Genomic DNA, 16,588 nt, shown 5'->3' with positions numbered 1-16,588 from the left:
AATTCATTCATGATGGGAAGACATCAATCTGAAAACTCCCTATCCTAAGATGATAGATTATTATCCATGAACTAAGCTTGATATATGTGATAGGCTAAGAGAGAGGGTCCAATAACTGCGCAGTTCACAATTCCAAGTGACAGGGAGAGAGCTTGATCACTGAGACTGCGTAGTGCACAGTTCCAAGTGACAGGAAGAGAGCTTGATCACTGAGACTGTGCAGAGCACAACTCAAGCTTAATTGATGAACTTTTCATCATAGTCCCCTCTAGGGAAAGAAATTGCCTAGTGGCCACTAGGATTCAGGATTGCGCAGTTCAAGCCAACAGTGGGTGATGTGGGACGAGTTCCTGAGGGGTCAGTTCTACACAATTTTCAAAGGCAAGGGGGACTGGGTAGGAGAGAGACCTGAAGGACAAATCTGCTTAGTTCTTGGGGTCAGTGAGCTCCAGTCGAGGGAGGGCACTAGTGGATACATTTGTGCAATTCTGGAGGCAAAGGGAGGTTGGTCTCTCTACGCATTCGGGGTTTCAGCAAGCAAGGGGAAATGCTTGAGGACTGAAAGTGCGAAGTGCACATTTCGGATCAGACTCAGAGGGACAATTGCACAATTTTGGGAGTTAAGGAAGGTTGCTGAGCTCTGGAATTGCGCAATACAACTTCCCTAGAGGACAGTGACTACGCATTTCACAGTTCTAGGCAGCAAGGTCACATCAATGAGGGTTGAGACTACGCAATGTGTAGCTCAGTCAGGGCCCAGTGAAGCTGAGTTTCCTAGTAGGGAAGATTTTATGAAAGAGGCTAAGTGCGGGAGGAAGATAGACTCATGATGAAATTGAATGGGTGATCACACACTTAGCATTCTTCGACGACAATATATACCACCAAAGAAACAAACAAAGCATTACCCTCTGTGTGAATGTATCATGTTAAGAAGCGACAAGTGTGACACTTGAGATAGACTTTAGGACGACCGTGACAACACTTGTGCGACAAGTGTTTACATGGCTAGGACAACTCGTATACACATAGGTCGACCTTTGAACCCACCAAAGAAGTATCTCAAACATGCCAAGAGACGTTAGTTGATCCAACAAGCGAAAGGGAGGAAAACACTTAGAGAAAACACATGGAATAAATTTTAGTGTTTGCGACCATACATGTCATTGAAGAAATAATGATTGACAATGATAAGTTGTCATTCATGCTATGCTAAGAGGTGTATTTCAACTTTATGATATGTTCTTTGTTTTCCATACCTACCCTCCAAAGGGTTATGAATCAGATGGAGTCTTCATGCGGTCCCAATCTTCTATCATGCCTTGGGTTCCTTGGTCTTGTTATCTGATAATTATCTTTTCTCCTTAGCTCCTTGTGTCATTCATCATGTCCTCCTTCTTCGTCTCCTTCTTAATATTCTTGCCATAGCTTGGTAGAATTCTTGTACCTATAATCTACTCATGAGAAGATGACATTAGTATGATAAACCCCTAGTCTAAGATACTGCATGATAATCCATTGACTAAGCCGAAACTGGTATTGGGTCAAGGGGGAAGGCTCAATGACTGGTTTGGACTGAGGGATAAGACTGCACAGTGCCCACTGAGGGAAAAAATTGCACAGTGTCCATTGAGGGAAAAATTTGCGTAGTGCCTAGTAAGGGACATAATTGCCTAGTTCAAGCAGGCAATGGCTTTTGCGGGATGAGGCCCTGGAGGAAACATCTGCGCAGTTTCTGAGGGCACTGAGCTCCGGATAAGGGAAGCTCACTAGAGGTAGCCTCTGCATAGTTTTGTATGCCAAAGGATGCTGGGCTTTCTGAGCATTGCATAGGTTCCGGCAGGTAAGGAAAGAGCTTGAGGGTTGTAGATGCGAAGTGCATAGTTTATGAAGTCTGGATGAGGCTAAGTTGCTAGGAATCCAATGGAATTTGGCTAAGTGTGAGATCAGTGGAATCAACGTGAAAAGAACTTGACTGTGTACACACACTTGGACACTTACTGATACAACACATATCATCCAAAACATACGAAAACATACTTCGTTTAATGCAACAACCTTTGTGGCAGTTTATGACAAGTGCGTCTCCAATGATAGACTTTCTGAGGTAATGACAACACTTATGTAATAGTGCATGAAACTATGGAAATGAATGCGAAACATGTCTATATGATGAGAACAAATCATTTTCACAAATATTTCCCCTTGAAGGAAACCAAAACTTCCCTTTGCATGACAAGCGATAACTCTGATGCTCGAAGATGACACTTGTTGTATAAAGATAGAAGTGTGAATGACTCTTAAGATCGAAGAAGGGAGCTTGAAATCATCAGCTTACCAATAAGTGACTAAGGAACAACCAATCACATGATCCACAGTAGGCTCCAAAATTTGAGTGTAGGCCAAAATTTTGGAGGGTGTTGCAGCTGCTACAACACAAGGTAAGACTAAAGAACATTGTCACAAAACCCATGCCAATGACAATAAGAGAACCAAATAAACACATGCATGTACCATGCATGCCAAAACTAGCAAGGAAATCACACATGCAAATCAATACATGTCGATAATCTCATTGTAGTTGCTTGATCCTACTCTTCCTTGCTTGATCTTTGCCTTCCTGTTCCTTCTTTTTTTTTCCTTGATCCAATGCAAGAGTGCTCCAAGAATGCTCTAAGTGTCCAAGAGTGTGAGAGAGAAAGAATAGAGAGAGAGATACAAAAACTGAATTGACAAATAGGTACCAATTGATCATCAAAAGCCTTTTTATTAATGAGGCTTCTATTTTATTCAATTTTCCATTATTTTCCTTCATTTTCCTCCTCACATGCAACATGTGACCTTTACCTTCATTTTCTCCCAATTTCTAGTATTTTCATAAATAAAGTGTCAATTAATGTCACATTATTTTCCAAATCCTTTTCCATTGCCTTTACCAATTTACTTTAACCATAATAAACCAAATGAACATCCACAATAGGATGTTTTGCCCAACATTCAGCTTGGAATACGTGTTCCATGACCTTGGTTATTATTTTTCTTTTATTGACTTTATTTACATGGAATTTTGACAAGGGTTGTTACAGTTTATGGTGTTTGTTTATATATATATTATATTTGTAATTTTAATAAATTAAGTTGAAAAGATTAAAATTACAATAAGGGTGAATGCATGAATATGGATTACATGTTTGGGTCAAATGTGACAATGAAATTTCAAAATTTTACTACTTTATAGAATTGAAGCCCTCAAAATACATATTAACACTGTGAATTTTGATTTGGAGTAAAAAACAATTGTGGAGAATTATGTTGTTGTACTAATGATATTTTTTTGCAAAATATTTTAGTGTCATATAATCTATTAATTTTCCATAAATGAAATGTTTGTCCTTTCAAATTTTGGCACATCTTAAGAGGTATGTGTGTGTTTGCATAGCATAACTTAGTCTAAAATGTGTAATTTTTAATATATATAATCTACACAAAGAGAACTAAGTTTTTCATATTAATTTTTTTTTTTAATGCAAAATTATATTTTTTATTATTTTTCGAAGTTGGAAAAGTAATATTTCAATTGTATTTTGCAGACACGTGTTGACATAAGATTTTTTTCTACTCCTCAAAAAAAATAAAAAAAATCAAGAGTACCTTTTCTATTCTTTAAATAAATTCAAAAACCAAGTGTACGCTTTTGAAGAGGACTCATAAACGAAGATATTTGTATTTTTTGAAATTTTGTCATTTTGTATATTTTATGTTATTGATTTTTTATTCATCTTCTTTGAAACTGTCCAGAAAAATTTCAAGCATTATGTTTGAAAGAAATTAGATGAAAAATATCATACGAATTCGAAAATGTCAAACTCATATGTCATTGGATAGAGGATTCCTTCACGAATCCAACATGATCAACTTTGCCACATAAGGAAACATTATGTTTGAAGCCCGCTAGGGTACAAAATGGTGTTGCAAAGAAATATTCAAAAGGGGAGCTAAAACTTCATTTTTAGGCCCTCAACAACTCGATTGGGCACTTAAAAATCTCGATCGGTCACTTAAAAAGATCGATCGAGCACTTAAGGTAAATTTTGAAATAGCTCGATCAAGGGTTTAACAAACCCTCGATCAAGCTCTTGACATGGTTAAACAAGGGATCGATCAATCCCTTTAAACCATAAACTCCACGTTGTGTTTTGCGTGGGAAACTTAAAAATAAACTCTCCATTGAGCTCCTATGTAACTGCGGGTTACATAGGAGCTCGTCGAGAGTTTATTTTTAAGCACTCAAAAAACGCGATCGAACTGCTTTTTTCTTCCCCCCAACTCATGTGTTTGCCAAAAGTGTAACCCATCTTCATGCATTCACAAATAAAATTTTATAATAAAATAAATTAACATAAATTTATTTAACTCGAAAGCTTTTAAACATTAAGAAAATTGTGTATTTATTTTTTCTAATTTCTATCAATAAAAATTAGATTCATAATTAATATAAATTTATAGTAAGACTAAAAGTTAGATACATGTATCTCACGAGGTTAGTTCAATATCACTGTGTTATGGAGTATTATGTAAATCATGACATTCAAAGTTCAAAACCCTGTGGGCCAAGCAAAAAAAAGTAAAATACACATATATTATAATATTTTGATAATGATGCCACAATTATAACATATTCTTTCTTTCCTCACTCCAATTTCATTTTTGTACACATCATACTTAGTGTTTTATATATTAACACAACCTTTTTAATAAGAAAATATGAATGCCAAAGGAAATTAGGGGATGGTCATCTATAACATGGAAAAGCACAATGTATCTTTAGGGTGAGTGTAAGTTAATGATGGTATCTCATGTGTAGTGAATCATTAGTGTTGATGAAAACATAAATAGCAATTTATTAACTTGGAGGAATGATTCGAGTTACTTTCACAATTAATTTGAATATGGTGTGAAAAAATGAAAAATAGGAAAAATAATTAGCTTTATGAATATATAATTTTTATTTAGATAAATCATGTTTTACTATGTGAAATTTGAGTTTTTCTAACATTAATATGTTATTTTTCATGAAATATATAATATATATATATATATATATATATATATATATATATATATATATATATATATGCTTCTACAATTGTTAATATTGAGTATCTAAATAATAGAATTTCCCCATAAAAATTTGTAGAATTGTCAAGAATAGATTGTCCTTATGTACAAATATTTTTTCAAAATGTGTAATCTTAATTTTATATATTTTTTAAATTATGAAACTCATTATATCATTGAAATTACAAGGCCTTATTATGCTAATGATAAGTAAATCATTCTTAACATTATCAAACAATTTTTTTAGATTATAGATTTCAATCTATGGTACATAATATTTTTTTTGTAAAAATGGCTAAAATAAAAGGAAAATATTATTGCAAAAATAAAAGATATATTTTGATATTTTGATATATTCCAAGAAAAAAATATATTAAGCATCATAAACAATATCATTTTTTAAAATAACTTATATATTTGGATGCACAATCAACTTTTATGTGTCTATAGTTTCATGGATTTGTCTAGCCTATAGAAACATAATGGAAAAATTATAGATATTGGGGGCTATTATGAAAACTGGAATTTTTCATGTATTTGCAAACCACTAGGTTTGTCATCTCAAGCCTAACCAACTTAGGAAACATGTTTTCCAGAGTTGTCCTCATGCCCAAAATGAAATTGAATTCAAAAGACCATGCATTCCCTCAAGGCATGCACACTCACTCTTAGAATGTGGCAAAACGAGGGAGAGGAGGGAGAGGGAGGAGTAGAGAGAGAGAGAGAGCAAGAGAGAGAGGAAGAATGCAAGGAGACAGTGTGTGAGTGAGAGGTGGAAAGTGAGAGGGAGAGAGAGTGAAGGGGTAGAGAGATAGGTAAATAGGTAATGTGGGTGGGGGATAGAGGGGAAGGGAGAGTGGGTAGTGGGGAAAAGTGGGGAAGATAGAGAAAGAGGGAGAGAGGGGAAGAGAGGGAGGGAGGAGACAAAGAGATAGAAATAGAATGAGGGAGATGGAATGAGGTTTAGAAAGAGGGGGATATAGGAGGGAGAAAAGAGAGAGGGTGGGAAGGAGAGATGGGAAGATGTAGAGAGAGAGAGAGAGAGAGAGAGAGAGGGCCTAGATAGAGGTATGGAGGGAGAGAGAAAAATAGAGATGGAGACAGAGAGATCAATAAAGAGGTGGAAAGTGAGAGGGAAGAGAGATATAGAGTGGAAGGGAGGGAGAGGGAGAGCAAGTGAAGGAGAGGGGAAGATTGAGAGGGAGGGGGGGAAGCGAGGGAGAGAGATATAAAGATATTGGAAAGGGGGTTATTGTCAAGGAGGGATTGCGAGAGAGAGAGAGAAAGAAAGAGATGGATGGAAGGAGGGATAAAGTGGAAAAGGGATAGAGAGGGAGAGATCTAGGGTAGAGGAGAATGAGGGTGAGTGAGTAAGTGAGTCACTGAGAGGTGGAGTTAGGGGTATAGAGATGGGTGAGGACGGGAGATAGGTGAATTAAGGGTGAGTGAGAGTGGGGAGAGGGCTAAAAATTGGGGGAGAGAGGGAGAGAGGGTAAGAGAGTAAGTGAGTATGTGTGTGTGCTTTTGCAAGAGAGAGGCGAATGGATAGTGGAAAGAGGGATGGTGGGAGAGAGAGTATTGGGGTGCGGGGAGAGATGGGGAAATGGGTGGAGTGAGAGTGGGGGGAGAGAGGTGTAGAGAGATATGGGAGAGGGAGGGAGGGATATAGGGGTAGAGGGACAGAGGAATGTGGGGAGAGAGAGAGAGATGTCAAGTAATATTAAGAGATGGAGAGAGGGAGAGGGAGTGAGTGAGTGAGAGGGAAAGACTGGGGAAAATGATGGGGGGTTGTTAAGGAAAGGTGAGAGAGGGATAGTGGGGGGTTGAGAGAGAGAAAAGGAAGAGAAGGTAAGAGAGTGAGGGAGTGTATTTGTGTCTATGTGTGTGTGTGTGTGAGAGAGAGAGAGAGAGAGAGATAGATGCATGGAGGAAGGGAGGAAAGTCTAGAGGAAGACATAAAGGAAGGTTTAGATAGAGGGGAGTAGAGGAGAGAGAGTTGGGGGAGGGAGAGAAAGGGAGAGAAAGTGATGGGGGTAGAGAGAGAGAGAGGAAAAAGGGGACGGAGAGAGAAATGGAGAGTGAGGGATAGAGAGAGAGAGATGGAAATAAGGTAGACATACGGGGAATGGGAAAGTGAATGAGTGGAGAGAGAGATACAGTTGGGGGGGTGAGAAGAAGAGGGGAAGAGAATGGGTGAACATGAGAGGGAGAGGGAGAGGGAGAGAGTGGTGGGAGATAGAGGGAAAAAAATATATGGGGTGAGGAGGGGGAGAGAGAATAAGAGAGGTTGGGAAGTGATATAGGGATGGACAGAGTAATAGATGGGTAGATGGACATAAAGAGATGAGTAAAGAGGTATATAGGGAAGAGTTTGTGAGAGAGAGTGAGAAAGAGAAAGAGGAGTGGGGAGAGAGGGTAAGAGAGGGAGGGAAGGATGGTTGGGAAGAGAGAGAAAGAGGAGTGGAATAAACTGAGAGGGGGAGGAGTATAGGGATATAGAGTGAGTGAGGGATAGGGAAAGAGTGAGTGAGAGAGGGGGGGGGGGGGGAGTGTGGAAGATATTAAGGAAGGGGGAGAGACGAAGATCGGGGGAAAAAAATGAGAGAGAAATAGTAAGATGGAGAGAAAGGGAGAAAGTGAAGGAGCATGTATGTATGTGTATAAGAGAGAGAGAGAGAGAGAGAGAGAGAGAGAGAGAGACTTGTGAGGAAAGGGAGGGAGGTTTAGAGAGAGAGATACTTGGGAGGATATGGAGGGAGGTTTAGAGAGAGAGGAGAGGGGTAGAGATTGGGATATAGGTGGAGAGTGAGAGGGAGAGAGAATGATGGGTGTATACAGAGAAAACGAGTAGTGCACATGAGAGAGACATAGACAGAGGGGGATAGAGAAGGAGTGGGTAGGATAGAGGGAAAGATATAGAGAGAGGGAGGGAGGGAACGGAGAGAGATAGATCTAGGGGGGTATTTTGAAAGGGAGGGAGAGAGATCAAGAGGATATGGAGAGAGAGAGAGAGAGAGAGAGAAAATGTGAGGTGGAAAGTGAGGGGGTTGAGGTAAAGGGAGTGTTATATAGAATGTACAATTACATACATAAGTATCTTCCCTAGACCTATTAGCCTGGTTTAGAACAACAGAAAGAAAATAATATAAAGTTCTCCTTAGAGAAATTGGAGAATGGAAAGGTGCTTACTTGTGATCCATTGCAATCTCTTCTCTCTTCTTGGCTTGTAAGCTCCAACCATAGCTCTGATCGCTATAATTAGAACCTGCAAAAACGATCAACACAAGACAAAGATCTACGACGTCTATGTAGCATTATCCAATCACTCTATACAATGGATTATCATAGCATTGAAATATATGCATGTAAACATAACATAACGCATATAATAAAATGGTATACTCTTTGTATTAATATGAAAGGGAGACAGTTTACAACCAAAAGTGGAAGCTGATCTTGTAGAGATCTCCCCAAGTTGACTTGTCCTTCCTTGTCACAATGCACACCTCAAGGTCACCCTAATGCATGGAAATGATAACTCTCTTATGATCAAAGCAACAACATAAGGGTATGATTAGTCTCTAAAAGCAAACCCTAATGTTGTAGATGGCTGTAGATTTATAGGAGAGTGTGGTAGTTTAGGAATTCTTATCCATTTACCAATCTAGGCTTGAGATCCACTTAGGAGGGGAGGATGAAATCAAGGGATAAGAGGTGAAATATCCAAGGTAGGATCAAATAGGATTCAAATTTCTTATCCAAGGTAAATGGTTGTAACAACTCCTAGAAGCTTCTCGAAGAGGAATTTTTTATATTCTCTTGTTTGTCCCGAATTTATAGAATTAGTACACGCCAACAAGAGACAACCTGTTGTTGATTAGAGTAGGTGCAGAACTGAATGAACTATTTCTGAACATAGGTCCCTAAAGGACCAAGGTATGTTGTGCCTTTAAGACACTAAAATGAGGGAGTCAAGTTCAAAAACTTAGGGATTTGGGAGAGTCATCCTTAGGCCTTTGTGTAGAGATGATGACTAGGTGTTCATGGATGTTGATTGATCTAGTTTGTAGGCCTATCGACCGGATGTGACAAAATGGCCTATAACATAGAAGAAAAGAGAAAGGCAAGGATGGAAAGACGAGGGTATATTGGGGAATGGAGAGAGAGGGAGAGTGTGGGAGAGTAGGGAGGAGGATATATTGACAGAGAGAGACAAAGAGAGAGAGTGGAGAGATTGAGAAAGTGAGAAAGAATTCATTAGAGAGGGGGAGATAGGAAAGGACAGAGGAATGATAGAGTGATATAAAGGAAGGGTCAAATAGAGAGGTGGGGAAGAGATAATAGGGAGTGAAGGAGAGAATGGCATAGAGAGAGAGGAAGGCTTAGAGAGATGGGAAGAGTTGATGGGAAAGAGAGAGAGAAGGGGGGCAAGAGAGTGACAAAAACAGGGAATGAAGAGAAATATATTTTGAGAGAGGTGGAGAGTGAGGGGAGGGAGAGAGAGAAATGGAGGTAGAGAGAGATAAACAGGGAGGGGAGGGGAGAGAGAAAGGGTGGGGAAGGATAGAGGAGAAGATGGATAGATAAGGGAGAGAGAAAGAGGAGGGGAAGAGAGAGGGGAATATGGAGAGTGAGAGAGAGGGAGTGAAGGGAAGAGAGAAATGGAGTGAGGTAGGTAGGGGAAGAATTAGGGGAGGGAGGGAGAGAGGGATAGATAAAGAGAGGAAAGGAGGGGGAGAATGGTGTGTAGAGAGAGAGAGAGAGAGAGAGAGTGGCATATGGAAGAGAGGGAGAGATATGGGGGAGGGAGAGAGGCGGGTGAGAGAGATTCATTGGAGAGAGGGGAGGAAAGAGAGCTAGGGGAGAAGAGAAGGGAGGTTGATATAGATAAGAAGGAGAGGAGGAGGGAGTGAGAGATAAATAGAGGAAAGAAGAGGGGGGAATGTGGATATAGAGAGGGAGATAGGTTGGGAAGATAGAGAGATGGAGTGATAAAGAGAGGGGTAGATGGAAACATGAAAAAATAGAGTGGGGGAGAGAGATCAGGACTAGGGAGTGAGAGGAATAAAGGTGTAGAGGTGATATATGTATAGAAAGGAGGGGGAAAGATAAAGATAGGGTGAGAGAGAGAGGAGGAGGATCAGGAAAGGGAGAGGGGGAGAGAGGGAAATAAGAGGGAAGGAGAGAGAGTGTGTGTGAAGGGAAAGATCAAGGAGATATGCAGGGAGAGAAGGAGGAAGTTTGAGATAAAGTAGGAGAGAGGGGGAGGGAGGAAGGTGGAAAGGTGGGGAAGAGAGAGAGTGGGCATGAAGGAGAGAGGGGAATTTGACAAACACACACACAATTGGAAAACAGAGGGGGGAGCGAGGGAAGGAGGGGCGAAGGAAATGAGAATTAAGTGAGACATAGTGTGAGAGGGGAAGGGAGGAATATAGAAAGTGACAAAGGGAGAGAAAAGTAAATAAAGGGAGTAGGGAAGAGAGAGGGAAGAGAGGATGGCGAAAGGAGAGAGGGGAAGATGGACAGAGAAAGAGTGTGAAGGATAGAAAAAGAGAGGAAGGGAGAGGGAGAAGGTGAAACATTAATGAAAATTGCAAAATTTACTTACAAAATTGCGAATGTGTTCTTAAGAGTGTGAAGGATAGAAAAAGAGAGGAAGGGAGAGGGAGAAGGTGAAACATTAATGAAAATTACAAAATTTACTCACAAAAGTGCACATGTGTTCTTAAGAAGATGTGCAAATTTTTGTCAATAATATGTGCACATTGTTTATAGTAATTTTATGAACAACTATCATGCTTGCCATTCACCCAACATTAAAACAACAATATAATAAACATGATCACAACAATGAAAACACATACTTGATATGCAATTTCGTGTAATTAGAAAGCATGATCTTGTCTTCTTATGTAAATGGGAAACAAATCTTTGTCTTTTTTTTTTGTAGTTGGAGGAATTGTTTTATCTTTTCTTGTAATTGGAAGACAATTTGTGTGTCCTCGTATAACTGGAAGACAATTTCCTTTTTTTGTAATTGGATTTTTTTTGTATTCTACTTGTTGAAAGTCTCTTTAAATATGTGGATTGAACATATTTAAAAAATAATGTTTCTATGGAAAAATATCCCATGGTAAATGGCATTGAAGAAAGAGAAAATTCATGGCTAGGTATGGCAAGATTTAGGCCTTCTCCCAACCAAAATATGTATTGAAATGGAGAAGTGATTCTATGATCTATGGAACCCACACTAAACATATTAAGAAATGCAACTGTTGGTAGGATATAATTGTGACACCCTCCTCCCACATTTACCAAAGTTAACAGGGCCGCTGGGGTAAACATGTGATAAGAGTCTACTACAATTTGATTCAACTCCCCATGTAAAATTATGGAAGTGGAACTGACACAACACAACCAATTTGACCTTCTGCACATACAACAAAACCTACATGAGCCAACCAACCCTTATAGGTGATCAACCCCTATGACAACTTGACACTTCACTTCCCTAGAACCTTAGCCACTCTCATGACATAGGTATTCATGTGACTGGGGCTCTCCAAGACTCAAGCCATTGCCTAGAATTTCATCAAACTTTCAAGAATGAAAAGTAACATCAAAACAATGATAGAAATTAAAATACTTGAACAATTACTTGGTTGGACCCCTACTATCCATGCCAAGAATTTTGTTAAACATGTCACAAATATGCATTCTACAGGTCATAACAACATATTTGAGCATAGGGGTCTCACACTTAGCTAAGAATCGCTAAGAAGAATTTATGCATGATCACATTAGCTGCATTGTCATCTATTAGGTCATATATTCATTGTACATTCATTTACAAATCAAAACATGATGAGAGCCATACATCATCACTGTCATAAAACATGCTCATAACCAACATATAACCAACAAAAATAACAAGGATACATCAGCCATAAATGCCTCATATGAACTAGTACATTTGCTCATAAAATACCAAGGAGAAATAGTTCTTATTAATGAATGATTAGGCCAACTAGGTTTGGGACTTCCACGTACCACCCGACCATAGATTGGTTGAACCAAATATTTCTTTCAGCCAATCACCCCTATGCCATATTTCAAGCATGAATGTGGGACTTATAACAAAAATAAACCAGGGCTTCCTGAGGCTACACCACCTCATCCTCAACAATAGAATTAAGCTTTAACCACATTCCCCACAAAATCACTAATCCATAAGCAATAAACATACAATACCAGGCTTTACTGTAATCCTCACTAGATCACTAGGCCAGAAACAAACATGGATGCCACCAGATCTCTCCACCTACATCATGAGGAATTTTTCTGTCCCAACCTCTTGAATTTACCATGTATCTCGCCATTACCAGTCAATGGATTCCTAGGCCTACGAGGTCTCCACCCTCTGGGCTTTATTGTGTATCCCATCCAGGGATTCCTAGGCCCAATCCAGTGTACTCACCGCTGAGATTTACCATGTATCCATCCATTCATTGGTCAAAGGATTCCTAGGCTCAATCATGGTGTTCACATTCAAGCTTTAGTGTGTATCCCATCCCGAGATTCCTAGGCCTTGTGAATAATTCTGGGACCACCCCACTCAACTTTGAGTCCATCACGCAATCTAGATCAACCACATACAAAGAACCCACCACACCATGGCTATCTAAAAATGCAAGGCTAAGCTAAAAAACACTATTACACCTAGCAAAATTCATGTCCATGACAGTAAGAGAACTAAGAACACACATGCATAACCATGCATGTCAAATCTAGTAAGGAAATCACACATGCAAATCAATACCTACAAATAATCATGTTGTAGTTGCTAGATCCTGTTTTTCCTTACTTTATCTTTGCTTCCTCTTGCCTTCTTTGTCTTTCTAGTCCAATGTTGAAGTGCTCCAACAAAACTCTAAGTGTCCAAGAGTGTGTGAGAGAAATAATAGAGAGGGAGCTCAAAAAATGAACTGACGAAAGGTATCAAATAATCCTTAGAAGCCGTTTTATTAATGAGGCCTCTATTTTCTTCGTTTTCCATTATTTTCCTTCATTTTCCTCCTCACATGCAACTTGTGACCTTTCACCTTTCTTTTTTCCCAATTTCCATTATTTTTCATAAATAAAATGTCAATTAATTCCATTTCGTCTTTCCAAAGCCTTTTCCAGTTTCCTTAGCCATAATAAACCAAATGAACACCCACACTAGGATGTCTTGCCCAATATTCAACATGGAATAAGCGTCCCATAACTGTGGTTATTATTTTTCCTTTATTAACTTTTATTACATGGAATTTTTACTAAGGATGTTACAAAACCCTCCCCCTTGGCGAAACATCATCTTCAATGTTCAACGACACCTATAACCAACAAGATTGTTGAAAGCAAAACATACTTCCCATGGAGGTTTATAACTTATCTCATTGCAGTATTTACAATTATCAACCTCCTAAAAACAAAACTAACATGACAACCATAATGACATGACACCCATACCACTTATGTGAGCTTTATAACATAGCTCATGGTGGTATTTACATTCATATGCATATACATACACATAAAAAACATCATACCAAACATATACCAACAAAATCGCTCAAACAACGAATAGAAAAGGATACATAGCTCGCATCTGATCAACCATATTCCTCTTCATCGGGCCCAAGGTGCTTCCACTTCACTTTAACCTGCTCGATTTCTTGGTTCTGGAGCATGAGAATCTTTCTCTACAATACACACTACGGTTCTAGCTAGAATTCTCCTTCTCACTCCACCTACAATACAAACTAGTCAATCACATGATCAACATATTTAACATACTTCTTAAGCAATGACACATGGAAACATCATGGACTTTCACTATCGGAGGCAGTGCAAGTCGATAGGCCACTGGTATGATCCTTACAAGTATCTTTAAAGGTCCACAAAACCAAGGTTCCAACTTGGCACATGATCCAATCCGCAAGGAGATATTTTTGGGCTTGATGCACAAGTACACCTATTCCCCAACCTGAAACTCCTTAAACAACATGTTTTGATCTACATAAATTTTATGTCTTTCCTGTGTTGTCTTCAAATTCTTCTTGATTACTTGTAGTTCCTATTCCATCTCTGCCAACATATCCATTCCAATCAACACCTTGTTCACTGGATCACTCCAACTGATGGGAGTATTGCAACTCCACCCATAGAGTGCCTCAAACAGACTCATCCTCAAAGACTCTTGGTAGCCATTATTATAAGCGAACTCAAACAATAGAAGATACTCCTCCCATCTCCTCTGCTGGTGCATCACATACATCCTCAACATGTCCTCCAATATCTGGTTGACCCTCTATGTCTGTCCATTTTTCTGCAAATGATAGGTTGTGTTGAAGGTCAACTCAGTACCCAAACCTGCAAAAACTCTTTCCATAATCTAAAAGTGAACTTAGAATCCTTGTCTGACACAATCTTCTTCGAAACACCATGCAATCTGACCAAATCTATGACAAATACCTATGCTACATCACTGGTTGAATAAGTGGACTTCACTGGAATGAAGTGCATTGCCTTTGTCAACCTGTCCACCAAAACCATGATGGAATCATGTTGCCTTGATTTCCTCGACAAACCTATAGTAAAATCCATGGAAATGACCTCCCATTTCCACTTTGGATTCAGAATCAATTGTAGTAGTCCACCTGGGTGCTTACACTCTACCTTCACCTACTGAAAATCCAAGAACCTAGCCACAAACTCGGCCACATATTTCTTCAGATTTGGCCAATAATAGAACCTCTTCATTACTATCAATGTATTTTGATATCCTAGGTGACTTGAATACGGTTTCACATGAAACTCTCACAAGATAATCTGCTTGAGCTCACTGTTGTCTGGCACATATATCTTGTCCCTGAATCTGATCAAGTCATTAGCTGAGAGATTATAGTCCACATCCGGTGCACCTATACCACTACCTATACTCTTTTGTAGCCTGTTCCTAAGCTTCATGTACCTCTTATCTTTTTGACCTGCCTATAAGATCTGATCTTGTAGATCTTCCCCATAAGAACTCATAGCTACAATGTTATTTACCTGTACCCGCCTACTAAGAGCATCTGCAACCATGTTCTCTTTACCCTTGACATTCCTGATCTCAAATTCAAGCTCACTAATCATGGCCAACCATCTAGTTCGCTTGAAATTTAGATTCAGTTGGTCAAATAGGTACCTCAACCCACTGTGATCACTCATCAATACAAACCTCCTGCCAAGAAGATAGTGACTCCACATATTCAACACATGAATGATCGTTACTAGCTCAAGATCATGATTTGGATAGTTCTTTTCATGCCCATTCAGTTTTGGTTACTCGTAGCACATTATGTATCCTTCCTGCATAAGGAAACCACCAAGTCCTCTCTTGTAAGCATCTATACATACCACGAACTCTTTTTCTAGATACAAAATCTTTAACACTGGAGTATTAAATAATTGCTTTAACTTCTTAAAAACAAATTGCACTTTCCTATGTCCATTCAAATTTCATACCTTTCCTCTACAGTGACGTAATAGAATATGCAATCTAGGAGAAGTTCCTGATGAGCCTCCTATAATAACCTGCTGATCCCATAAATGATCTTACCTCTTCCACATTTCTAGGAGCTTCCCACTCGATGATAACTCAATTCTCTGGATCTACTGCTATGCCTTCCTTGGAGACCACATGTCCCAAGTAATGCACCTTTATCTGAAAGAAACTACATTAACTGAGCTTAGCATACAACTGATTCTCTCTCAACAATATCAATACTTGTTAATTCATGAGAATTTTCGGAAAAAATCACATAGAGAGTATTTGGTCGACGCGTTTCGAGCCAACAAGTGTGGTTCTCTATGTGAATTTTTCTGAAAATTCTCATGAATTAACAAGTTATGGATCATCGAAGTTTGAATTCAAATATCTATACTGTTGCTAAATTCTCAACATGCTCTTCCTCATTATTAGAATATATCAAGAAGTGATCAATGAATACAATAACAAACTTGTCCAGATAAGGACGCAACACACTATTCACCAATCACATAAAAATAGTTGGAGAATTCATTAAACCAAATGGAACTACAACAAACTCATAATGCCTATACATGATCTAGAAAGTTTTCTTGTAGATGTCCTCTTCTTTAATTCGTACCCGATGATATCTGGATCTTAGATCAATCTTTGAGAACATTGCTGCTCCCTTCAACTGATCGAACAAGTCATCAATCCTTGGCAACGAATACTTGTTCTTGGTGGTCACCTTATTCAACTTCCTACAATCAATGCGTAACCTGAGAGTACCATTCTTCTTCTTCACAAACAATACCGGTGCACCCCAAGGTGATACACTTAGCCTAATGTATCCCTTGTCAAGAATTTCCTTCAACTGCAACTTCAACTCTACTAACTCTGGAGTGTTCATCTTGT

Source organism: Pinus tabuliformis, chromosome J (assembly GCF_031772625.1).
Source record: "Pinus tabuliformis cultivar Carrire ecotype Pingquan chromosome J, CPIR1, whole genome shotgun sequence".
Taxonomy (NCBI): domain Eukaryota; kingdom Viridiplantae; phylum Streptophyta; class Pinopsida; order Pinales; family Pinaceae; genus Pinus; species Pinus tabuliformis.
The sequence above is the reverse complement of the archived record's forward strand: the minus strand, read 5'-3'. Positions refer to the sequence as shown.